Raw genomic sequence first — 12,008 nt, 5'->3', positions numbered from 1 at the left:
ATCCTGATTTTGTAAAACAAAGATATCTTTTGCGAAATAGATCTTCGGGACTATGGTACAATCAGACGTGACAAAATATATTGGTATGTTTCTGCTAGAAGCTGCAACGGCTTAAATGAGTCAAGTAATATCAAATGATGCTTTTTGTACAATCATAGAATCCCTACAATGCAGAAGGAGGCCATTCAGCCTATTGAGCCTGCCCTATCCCTGCAATCCCTACTAATTTCCCTGACATGAAGTGGCAATTTATCATGGTGAATCAACCTAACCGCGCATCTTTGGACTGTGGGAGGAAACCGGAGCACCCGGAGGAAATCCACGCAAACACGGGGAGAATGTACAAACTCCACACAGATAGTTACCTGCAGCCAGAATTGAACCCAGGTCTCTGTGAGACAGCAGTGCTAACCACTGTGCCACCATATTGTGAATGGAGGCAAAGGGTTACTAGATAACATTTTCACCCAACCTACTTAATAAAGCTATTGTGTCTGGTAGATTCCCAATTATCTGAAGAAGGAAAGAAACAAAGTACTTTTAAATAGCACCTATTGGGTGATTGCAAAACATTTCACCAAAATAATGTACTTTAATCACTATTGTTATGGAGAAATGGGAGAGCAGCCATTTTTGGCATAGCAAGTCTCCAGAAGCAGCAATAAAATGAATGAACAATCAATCTGCTTTTAGTGTTTTGGACACGGGAGGAATGTTGGCAAAGGGAACTCTCTCCTGCTTCAATCATCTGATCTTTTGTGTCCACCTAAACTACAAGGACGTTCAAATGCAACTGTAGCTTTAATTCTTTATCTGAAGGGTGACACTTCCAACAAGTCAGCCCTTCCTCAGCACTACATGAATAAGTAGGCTCATTTATGATCTCAAACGAGTAGCCAGCGTAATCAAGGACCCCCCACACCCTGGACATACTCTCTACCACCTTCTTCTGTTGGGAAAAAGATACAAGTGTCTGATGCATATACCAACCAACTCGAGAATAGCTACTTCCCTGCTGTGATCAATCTTTTGAATGGACTTGCCTTATATTAAGTTTAAACAAAAACAGAAAATACTAAAAAAAACCTCAACAAGTCCGACAGTATCTGTGGAGACAGAATAGAGCCAACACTTTGAATCTTGATGACCCTTTGTCAGAGTGTCACACTCTTATTCCACTCTGATGAAAGCACAGAATCAGACTAAAACTGATTCTGAGCCAGGAGGTTGCATTTATGTATCAGCACTGCAATAGCTGAGATAAATCAACTCAGCAAAAAAAAACAAAGATCTAACCTTGGAAATACAGAACTATAAAGCTCAATATCACATCAAGATATTGAGTATGCAAGTACATTTTAAATGAAGGAACACAAAGCAAACACTGCGAATACTTTATTCTAAGCTCTTATTAATAAGCAACTAAAACATATCCACTTATTTAATAAGGTTCAATAAATTACCTTATGAACTATTAGTTGGAGACAGATTATATGATTTTGATCACATTATTTACATATACATATTTTTAATAAAGCTTTTCATTGTAATCGTGACTTTTCTGTTGTTTATTCTGTTAAAACAAATTGCACTCAATTAGACACAGACAAGCAAGTTATATTTAAAAAAGTACTTTCTAAACAAAATCCTGTATAAATTGATTTTTCAGTTTTATTAAAATGTAAATTAGCGGTTGCTGGTCAGGCTGTGATTACAATTGAACACAAAAGGTGATGTAACTTCATAAGCCTGGGCCAGATTATTTGAGCAGCAAGTTTCCTGCACCCCGGCCCCTGAGCTGTGGAGAATGTGTTCCAGCTGATACTGCCCCTCATCTACTTGATGCACTGTGGAGCATTAATTGACTGGAGATTCCGGGTGCAACTTCAGTTAATTATGATTGGGGAATCATAGCGGGCCGACCATGTAAAGGTTCATTGACCTTGGGTGGGATTTTCCAGTTTTGAGGCGAGCGTGGACAGAGAATCCCGGCCGAGGACTCCAATATGTTTGGCTGGCAGCCCTCTAGTCCCGACTGCAAACAGTTTCCCGAGCTGAAGGCCTGGGTTGTCATCCTCCGGGTGGGTCGGGGAGCCTGGAAAATTCCTGACTCAGCCTGCCTACATCGGGAGAAGGTGCCAGCCCAGGCGGGCTCTTCATTGCTGATGGCTGGGTGTGAGCTGGAGTTGGACCAGCCCACTTTGGAAGAGGTGCAGAGGCAGCCACAGGGCTCCTGGGTGCAGAAGTGGTCTGTTTAAAAGGTCATTGTCCCAGTGGAAAGCAAAACGCAATTGCTGGGATTTTACCATCTCACCTGCCCAAGGCTGGTAAGATCCCACCCGAGGCCAATGAAGAACACTGTTCTGTGAGTCTCACCTGCCCCGATTTGTGTATCAGCAAAATTCCGCCAAATGGCTCTCTAGCCTTCACCTCTCAGACCCCCTTCACCCTCCAAACATTCCCCTTGCCCCATCCATATCACCTCATGCTCCCCCTCCCACCCCTTCAGGCTCCTCATACGCCCTATGCCAGGCTGTGGTACTTCAATATCCATTGGTCCATTGTACACTTTCTACAGTGTATTCACTATAATGTAAAGTGGAATGTGTAAAAAAAGTTTTGAGAAAATGTAATCCTTTGATCACTTGTTTAAAAAAAAGTTCTGAGATGCTGAGCCAGGCATAATGGGCATGAGGAGACAAAGGTGGTGGGCGGAAGGGCAGAGCCTGGCATGAGAAACATGAGGGGGAACCTTTTGATCTCACCTTTTGAAAGAAACCCTCATGCACACTAGAATTCATGACTCCTTTAATGGAACCTGAACCACAACTCTTTAAAACCTTGGCCCCAAACCAGGAAAATTGCAGGGAAGTAGGAGATACCTGTCGTCACAATGGAGCTGGCCAGGTAAGGAATGCTGGATTTGGGTTTTTGACAGGAAATAGCTTGCATCCTTTGAAGGTGCTGCTGAAAATCAGACGGCCCAGGAATAGGGCTGGGAATCCTTGAATTGGTATTCTCCAGCCATTTTTAAAATTCTCCTCAGCCAAACTAATGGGGGGCGGTGGGGGGGGGGAAGCACCAGGGGTTTGAGCAGGTGAGTTGAAGAGGAGGCTTAGAAGGGTGCAGGGATCACCCTTGGGGCATCCTTGCCCATCCTTTTCTCCCGCCAGCGGAAAATTGAGGGAAAGTGAGAAACGGCCCTTAAGTGGTTGCTAATTGGCTACATACAGGCATGATCCTGGGCAAGAGAGGGCCCGCAGACTGGGTTAGACCTTGCCATCCCGCTGTAAAATTGTGGCGTGGTCAGGGCAGGTGGGAGGGTGGCACAGTGCCATCTGAGGAACCTGCCCCGATGGTTTCATTGCTTCATCAAACTGGTTTCACTTTGTACCTGCAAGCAGTCCAAAATCCATTAACATAATTCCATGTAAAATGGTTTAGTGAGTAAACTCCTCACTGCAGAATGTATCTCCTGCAGAAAATCAGACGCTGAAAATCTCTGGCTCCAGATCGCTTTCACGTGAAAAGAAGGCACAAAAATAGTGTTAATTCATGAAGAGTAGGAGCTGTGTTTTTACTGTGGGGATAAAAAGCTCAACATTATGTCCAACCTTACTGTTTCAAAAGATTATTTTAACAGTAAAACCCATTGTGTTCTAAATAAACCTGTTCAAGATATAGCTACACCATGACTACATAATGCCTTTGGATCAAGGGACAGGTTTTAGCATTGTGAGCATAGTGGTTTTTAATGTAACCAAAATGAGTAATTATTTTGAATGAGTTAATAGAAACTAATTTTTGTCATGGAAATCAATAGCTGAAAATTTGTTTTAATTCTATGCAATGACTATTAGGACATTAATTTTCATCTTTCAGCTCCTTGTGCTAACTTAGTCCCAACTTATGCCAATCTTTACCCACCTTACCCACTCCATGCCAACCCACCTAATATCTACCTTGGGCAAATCTTGGGAAACATGCTGACATAACGTAAAGTTATTTGTTATTCCTGATGTCACTAGTTAAGAACAACAGTCATTGATGAAATAAGAATCGATGCATTGACATTTCTTCAATTAATCTCTTACGAAACCAAACATTTCTATTCCATATCCACTTGAAGCTGTCAATCAAATTGCTCACTCACCATGCACCCCAGTGTGATAATGTTAGATTGTAAAATGAGTTTTGTAGCACAAATCCAGTAATGATATCCCTCAGGCTTGTTTTAACAGACAGAGTAAAACAGCAGGTGGGATTTTCCTCTCCCTCCACAGCATGTTTCACAGCAGTGGGAGATGTCACACTGCTCACTGGTGGTGGGATCTTATGGTCTGGAAATGTCAATGGGGTTTCCCATTGAACGCACGCCTTACCACTGGGAAGCACACTGCTGGTTGGTTGGACCATAAGACCCCGCCGGCATAAACGGCGACAAGATTTCAGCGAGCATTTAAACTCCACACATTTTTTTCAATTTACAGTCCAGCAGTGTTAAATCCATTGACAGTGCCAATTGACTTTGACAGTTCATTGACAGTCCAATGCATTTATGCACTTTTACACACACCTGCCTGCTATTAACAATCCTAAAGGGACTCTGAGCTACATCGAAGGATGCCTTACCTCTCCTAATTAATGTCTCATCTCTACCAAAGAAGTACACTGGTCTCCAAATGAACTCACATGGGTTTAGACAGATCTAAGATGCACACTTCAGGTTTTGGACACGTACATCATTAAAATCACACGTGAAGGCAGCTCCTGATTTATACTGGCAGCTGCCTTTGGGAAACACAGATGTGCCATACATTGCCCTCTCCTGCCCTACTCACCCCTATATGAAAATGGTGGAGTCTGAATCCGGGCACTGGACTTCTGGAGTTGAGGCTCTGCCAATCTCTTCACACAGGTGGAGGATCTTTTTGTCTATGCCAAAGTTCAGACCATGGTCACTTGGATGAAAAAGTCAATGGCTGTTTGAGATGGAATCTTATATCCCAGGAGGAAATAAAGATTTCAAGAGAAAATTAGTTGGAAGAAAAACTCCAACTGCAGACTCTCTGCACACTTTATAATCAGCATTGAAAATGTTTTCCTTGAGAATCAATCTAGGAAACCATGTGTAAAAGATATTTTGTATTCAGTCCACTCCATGAAAAGTGAAGTAATAAACAGGAAAAGAACAGTGGTTACACTGTTAACTGGAACTGTTCACATTAAAAGTGCTCCGTGCATTTATAACATAAAGTTGCCCTGTTAACATTCAACTGTATATTTATATTGCTGGTTTGTCACTAATAGTACTTCCAAAGTCAGTGGCAAATATGTAGGGTGTGTTAAAATGTAACCAATAACAGGCTTGCAAGGGTCAGCTGATGTGGTAAACTATGTAACCAATAGCAAAATGATGGGATGATCAGCTGATCAGCTGACTCAGTATAATTAAGAACTTGTTGGGAATTGTTGGGGAGCTTGGAATGGCCCAGGGTGAGGCCCCAAGTGCTAGAGTATTGAAGTTTCTTTATTAAACCCTTTTCTCTGATTTACCTGTTTCATTTTATTGCCTATAACTGAAGAGTTCCTTCCGCTGGATCAACAGGATGGAGGTAACTCCTTCTTTTGTGGGACATGGGCATCACTGGCCGGCCAACATTTATTGCCCATCCCTACTTGCCCTTATACTGACAGGCTAGCTAAGCCATTCCAGAGTCAACCACATTGCTATGACTGTGGAGTCATGTGTAGGCCAGACCAGGTAAGGACAGGAGATTTCCTTCCCTAAAGGACATTAGTGAACCAAATGGGTTTTTCTGACATCGACAATGGTTTCATGGTCATCAGTAGACTTTTAATTCCAGATATTTTTTTCTTGAATTCAAATTCCACCATCTGCTGTGGCGTGACATATCCTCTTCCATCTTCTTCTGTTGGGAACAAGATACAAAAGTCTGAGGACACGCACAAACTGACTCAAGAACAGCTTCTTCCCTGCAGCCGTCAGACTTTTGAATGGACTTCCCTGGCATTAAGTTGATCTTTCTTTGCAACCTAGCTATGACTGTAACACTACATTCTGCACTCTCTCCTTTCCTTCTCTATGTACGGTATGCTTTGTCTGTACAGCGCACAAGAAACAATACTTTTCACTGTATACTATTACATGTCACAATAAATTAAATGAAATCAAGGGATTCGAACCCAGGTCCCCAGAACATTAGCTGAGCTTCTGGATTCATAATCTTGTGATAATACCCCTCAGCTATCACCTCTCCACAGACTTTCTGAAGGATTTGATGGTACTGGTGATTTGGCAACAAAAGTGCTGAGCAATTAATTGAAGAAGGCACTTTGCATGGTTAATGGTGGACTCAATAATGAAAGCACTCCTACCTGGCCAATACCTTGTTACCAAGTATTTTTGCCCTTGCTGGTCTCTTCAGACCTGCTATAGCTATTGATAAAAGGAACAGGCCCCAAGAAGAAATAATAATACACGCGTTAGCTTGTGTAAAGTGCACCTGGATCCTGAAAAAACTCATCCTTAATGTAAATTCTACAACAGGAGTGATAACTAGTACAATAAAACTGCCACAGGAAGCAGTTCCAGTAAAATAAATATGTTGAGAAATGGACAGCTTGGAAGGTACATCCCAAAGAAATCTGCTGACTCAATGAATAAGAAGTGAGACAGATTGGTTAGTGATTTGATTTAGTTTAGTATACAGTGCTGGCTGGAAAGAAAGAATTGCTCCTGTAATTTAGACCAGTCATATCCACAACCTGATGCTTTCAAATCTCAGCATGAACTGTCCCCAATTCCTCACTAATTGACACAAAACCAAGATCATTATACTCATACAGTGCGGAAGAGGCCTCTCAGCCCATCGAGTCCCCACCGACACATTAGAAAACCCAATCTCCCACCTAATCCCATCAGTAGACTCTTAATTTCAGATATTTTTTATTGAATTCAAATTCCACTATATGTCATGGCAGGATTTGAACTTCGGCTTCCAGAACATTAGCTGAACTTCTGGATAAATAGTGATAATACCACTCAGTCATCCCCTCCCCTCATAATTCAACAATTCTGTCGAATCTGTTTGGGGGAATTTTGGGCTCATTGCTGTGTCCCAACACACTATTAGACAAACAAAAACAGAAAAATGCTGGAAGATCTCAGCAGGTCTGACAGCATCTGTGAAGAGAGAATAGAGCCAACGTTTCGAGTCTGGATGAGCCTTTCGTCAGAACTCTATCCACAGTAATTTGCATTTATCCTACTCTATTTAGGCAGATCACTGCGGTGCGTTGGAATGCTGTCAAACTGCTGAGTTTTCATACAGCATTTCTTCAATCATACCTTTGTCCATTCATCTAATGTCTGTACAGATTGTAAGCACCTTTCTTCATTCTGCCATTCGACTGTACTGCTGAGGTACAGGTTAAGGATTGCAGTTTACACTTGTTGGAAAATGTCTGTTGACAGCCCTCAGTACTGACCGACTGCTCCAATCTGTAATGAATCCTCGTGGCAGCTTTTGTTAGTTCACTCTTCAGATGCCAAAACGAAAGCCCTAACACCCATTCCAGATAATCCCTTGTGCAATCATTCTCTGAAAGAAAAGTGCTTTGATACGACCACGCAGTGACATTGAGAGATGGGCTTAACTGCATCAGGCCTCAACCACCACTTGCCGATTGACTTGCTAAAGGCAGAAGATAAAGTACTCGCATAAAGATGACAAAAATTAGGGATGAGTAAATTAAAGAGGCTATAAATACTGCAGTATAAAGAATGATGTCATCTCATTTGCGTGGGCTATAATTTCAAACAAGTTGCTCTTGAATCTTTTCTATTGTGCAGCAGAGGGGAAAGAAATCAATAAAATCAGTCAATGTGCAGAAACATTGACAAAAGATTACCACCAAACACTTGATCTGATGCAGCTCAGAGCAAAAATCAAAAAGGGGCGAGTGGAGTTTGAGCTAAATTCAGGCCAGTTAAATTGAAGTTAAATTGTTCTTATTTCTCCATCCTTTGGGCACCAGTAACCTCGGCCCTGACATCAATGCGGCCTTTTTGATGGGTGCCCTGATCTGGAAAAAAAAGAGGATTCCATGCCCCCGCCACCCCCCCCCCCCAACCCACCACCATCGACAAGGGAACTCCCCCCCCCACCCCCACCCACCACCATCGACAAGGGAACTCTTCCCCCCCCTCCCCCCCCACCCCACCACCTCTCCCCCATTCTCAACAGACATAGGGCCCACCCTCTCCCCACAGGGAACCCTCCACCCCGAGCCTCCGCAACAGAAGGCAGTGTCAAGGGGCAATGCTGAGGGCACTGCCAGCGGGCATACCAGGGTACTGCCTGAGCCTGACCCACTCTTTCCCCATCCGCCTCCCCCCAGCTGCTGTACTTATCTGTGTGCCCCTGATGGGTCGTCTTTGTCAGTTCCCCATTTGTAAAGACTTTTTGGGAACGCTGGCAGTTGCACTGCTAGGAGGGGACTTTTGTACATGGATTATCCATTGGGGAGGTATGCTAATTATATGTAAATGAATTAAAATAGAGTTCTTGTCATTGAATGGTGGGAGTCCTGTTACATCAGTGAGGAGTGCTGCGGGACAATCAAGGGGGTAATCCTGCCAGCGTAAAAGCCGTTTTGAGACTCCTCTGTTATTTCTGTCCATTGAAAGCGGGGATGGAAAATCCCCCCTTTGTATTCATATAACTCTAAAGACTTTGAATCTATTTACAACATCGGGTGGAATTTTCCAGTCCTTCCTACAGGCAGGATCTTCCAGTCTAGGCAAGTTCACCTCCCGTGATGGGTTCCCCGCTGGTCAGCAAACCATGCAAATTGCAGTTGTCTTCAGCAGGTCAGGAAAATCCACCTCTGCCATGGGAAAACCCGTGGCAGGAGGCTGGAAAATTCCAGCCTTAGACTCTGAAAAAAAATCAGCTGATAAATGGAAGTGAGCACAGATTGGGAATGTATGGTGCTCTGAGGTAGAAGTATATATTTGTCACTTGTACAACGACCTGGATTAAACAAAGAACAACCCAGCATGGGAAACAGGCCCTTCGGCCCAACGAGCCCGCGCCACCGCATCACCCTACACCTATTCTACCCTGCGTATCTACAAATAGAACCCCTGACTTAGCCAGATTCAGGGGAGAATAGTGTCAATTTGGTAAAACCAATCAGCCTAAGAGCACATCTTTGGGGTGTGGGAGGAAACCGGAGCGCCCGGAGGAAACCCACGCAACCACAGGGAGAATGCACAAACTCCCACAGACACAGGCCCAAATCCATGTATCTGCACAGCTAGCAGTGCTAGTCACTGAGCTGTTGCAGCGCCCGTCTACCGGTCCAGGATCAAGCACACACACCGACACGAAGTACTAGGCCACTCCCGGAACCTCCAGGAGCAGCCCACGCACGACCCACCGTGTGCATGCCCCTCGTTTGACAACGAGGTGGACCTCCACCTGCGGAGTGAAAAGACAAAAACGTTAATCACAAGCCTGCCTTTCCGGTGTCTCCCGAGGTTCTAACCCTTATTCAATAACCCCTACCATAACCCTCCATCCTCGTTTCACTCATGTGCCTATCTAACTGAACCTTAAACTAGTCCAACGTTCCCGCCTCCACCACCCCACTCGGTAGCGCGTTCCATACCCGCACTACTCTCTGCGTAAAGAACCCTCCTCTCATATCCAAATTATACCTCTCCCCCCTCACCCTTAAATCATGTCCTCTTGTATTCGTAACCAATCTAGGGAGCAATCTCTCACTATTGACCCTGCCTATTCCCTTCAGTATCTTATATACCTCTATCATGTCACCCCTCAATCTCCGTCTTTCCAAAGAGAACAGTCCCAGTTTCTCCAACCTTTCCTCGTAACCCAACCCCTCCATGCCAGGCAACATCCTGGTAAACCTCCTCTGCACCCTTTCCAGAGCCTCCACGTCCTTCCGGTAGTAAGGTGACCAGAACTGGACGCAGTACTCCAAATGCGGTCTAACCAACGTTCTATACAATTGAAGCATTAGACGGCAGCTTTTAAACTCTATACCCCTTCCTATAAAGGCTAGCATTCCATAAGCCTTCCTGACAACATTCTCCACTTGTGTCGCAACCTTCATGGATTTGTGAACCTGCACTCCCAGGTCCCTCTGTGTTTCTATACTCCTAATTTGTCTACCTTTAATCACATAGCTCCTCTCTACATTATTCCTTCCAAAATGCATCACCTCGCATTTGTCAGGATTAAATTCCATCTGCCACCTATCTGCCCAATGCACCAACCTATCTATATCCTGTTGTATCACCTGACAATCCACTTCAGTACCCGCCAACCCTGCCATCTTGGTGTCATCAGCAAACTTGCTGATCACACCACCTACGCTCCAAGTCATTTATGTAGACTACAAAGAGGAGAGGTCCCAGTACCGAGCCCTGCGGCACACCACTGGTCACTGGCCTCCAGCTGGACAAAGTCCCCTCCACAACTACCCTCTGTCTCCTATTGCCCAGCCAGTTCTCAATCCACCTAGCTACCTGACCCCGTATCCCATGCGCCTTAACCTTTTCTACCAGCCTACCATGAGGGACTTTGTCAAACGCCTTACTGAAATCCATATAGATGACATCAACGGCTTGCCCATTGTGATAAACATTTAGGTGAAGATTTCCCTATTCCATTGCTTGGGCTGACAATGCACAGCAAATGAAGGAAATCGGATAGCAAGGAACACAGGCTCTTAATGCAGCCATTTCAGTAGTTGGAAAATTGGCTGAACTCCCATATAGGTGCGCACAGATCCATACCCAATTTTCCCAGTGTCCATGTGATCCAATAGCCCCTGTCTGCTACCTGTGCTGAGCAATGTTAGTGCAACATATGTGCCAGCATGCTTTCCAAGTTGAAGAGCTGTGCTGCATGCAACATGTGGAAGGCTTGATAAACTGAATTGAAGATTGCTGAGATCTGGACTCCATTTGCTGATTTGCCACTCAATAAATTCTCCAGCTCAGCTGGAATATAGCAATGAAGGTGAGGAACTTCCCTCAGTGATAGGGAAGATGGTGGCCTAGTGGTATTGTCACTGAACTAGTAATCCTGGGACCCAGGGTAACGTTCTGGCAACCCGAGTTCGAACCTCACCACGACAGCTGGTGAAATTTGAAATCAGTGAAAAAATCTAAAATTAAAATTCTACTGATGACTATGAAACCATTGTCAATTGACGGAAAAACCCATCTGATCCACTAATGTCCGTTAGGGATGAAAATTGCCATCCTTATCTGGTCTGGCCCACATGTGACTCCAGAGCCACAACAGTGTAGTTGGCTCTTTGATGGCCTTAGGGATGGGCAATAAACGCTGGCCCAGCCAGCAACACCCACAGCCCACAAACAACTGAAAAAAAGGAAAAATCAGAGAGTGCTTTAGTGTGCCCTACTCTGCAGGGAAGCACTGGTGAAATAAGCCATTTCCACATTTCCTCGGTCAGAATATGTTGCACAGTAAGTTCCAAGAACAAATAGCATGCTTTTTCATTTTCTCTTGGTAAAATATATTTTCTATACATGTTTTAATTATGAGCATTGTAAACTGGAGATCTGAATGTACAAAACAAAGATATTTGTTACTTTATTTCCCTCCTTGGTTGTTTTTTATCAAGATTCAGTGAGTGCTGTGAACAGTCCTCGGTGACAGGCTGATAGGAGATATGCTGGTAGCTGTATATGTTTTCTGACACCCCTGCATGTACAAGAAATATATTAACTTCATTGAGACCAGACTCTGGAGTCCATGTCAGTCGGTGTCCTTCCCTTGTTATCCACTGGCTATTTTCCCAGTTTGTCTTCTGCCTGATGATGTATGCCTTCATTAATCACCTCTAAATAAAAGCTAATCAGTTGGTGATGCCCCACCCTATAAACAGCAATCCAGCTGACCAAAATGCATCAGATACCTCTG

At 44.0% G+C, this 12,008-nt stretch overlaps 1 protein-coding gene across 1 annotated transcript in view; it reads left to right on the top strand.

The window, feature by feature from the left end:
- Nucleotides 1-12,008, top strand: part of pik3r3b (phosphoinositide-3-kinase, regulatory subunit 3b (gamma)) — a 527,353-nt gene that overhangs the window by 326,031 nt on the left and 189,314 nt on the right. The gene's annotated exons all lie outside the window — the stretch shown is intronic.

Source organism: Carcharhinus amblyrhynchos, chromosome 9 (genome assembly GCF_965287045.1).
Source record: "Carcharhinus amblyrhynchos chromosome 9, sCarAmb.v2.hapA, whole genome shotgun sequence".
NCBI classification, from domain to species: Eukaryota; Metazoa; Chordata; class Chondrichthyes; order Carcharhiniformes; family Carcharhinidae; genus Carcharhinus; species Carcharhinus amblyrhynchos.
This window is presented reverse-complemented; position numbering and strand designations above follow the sequence as displayed.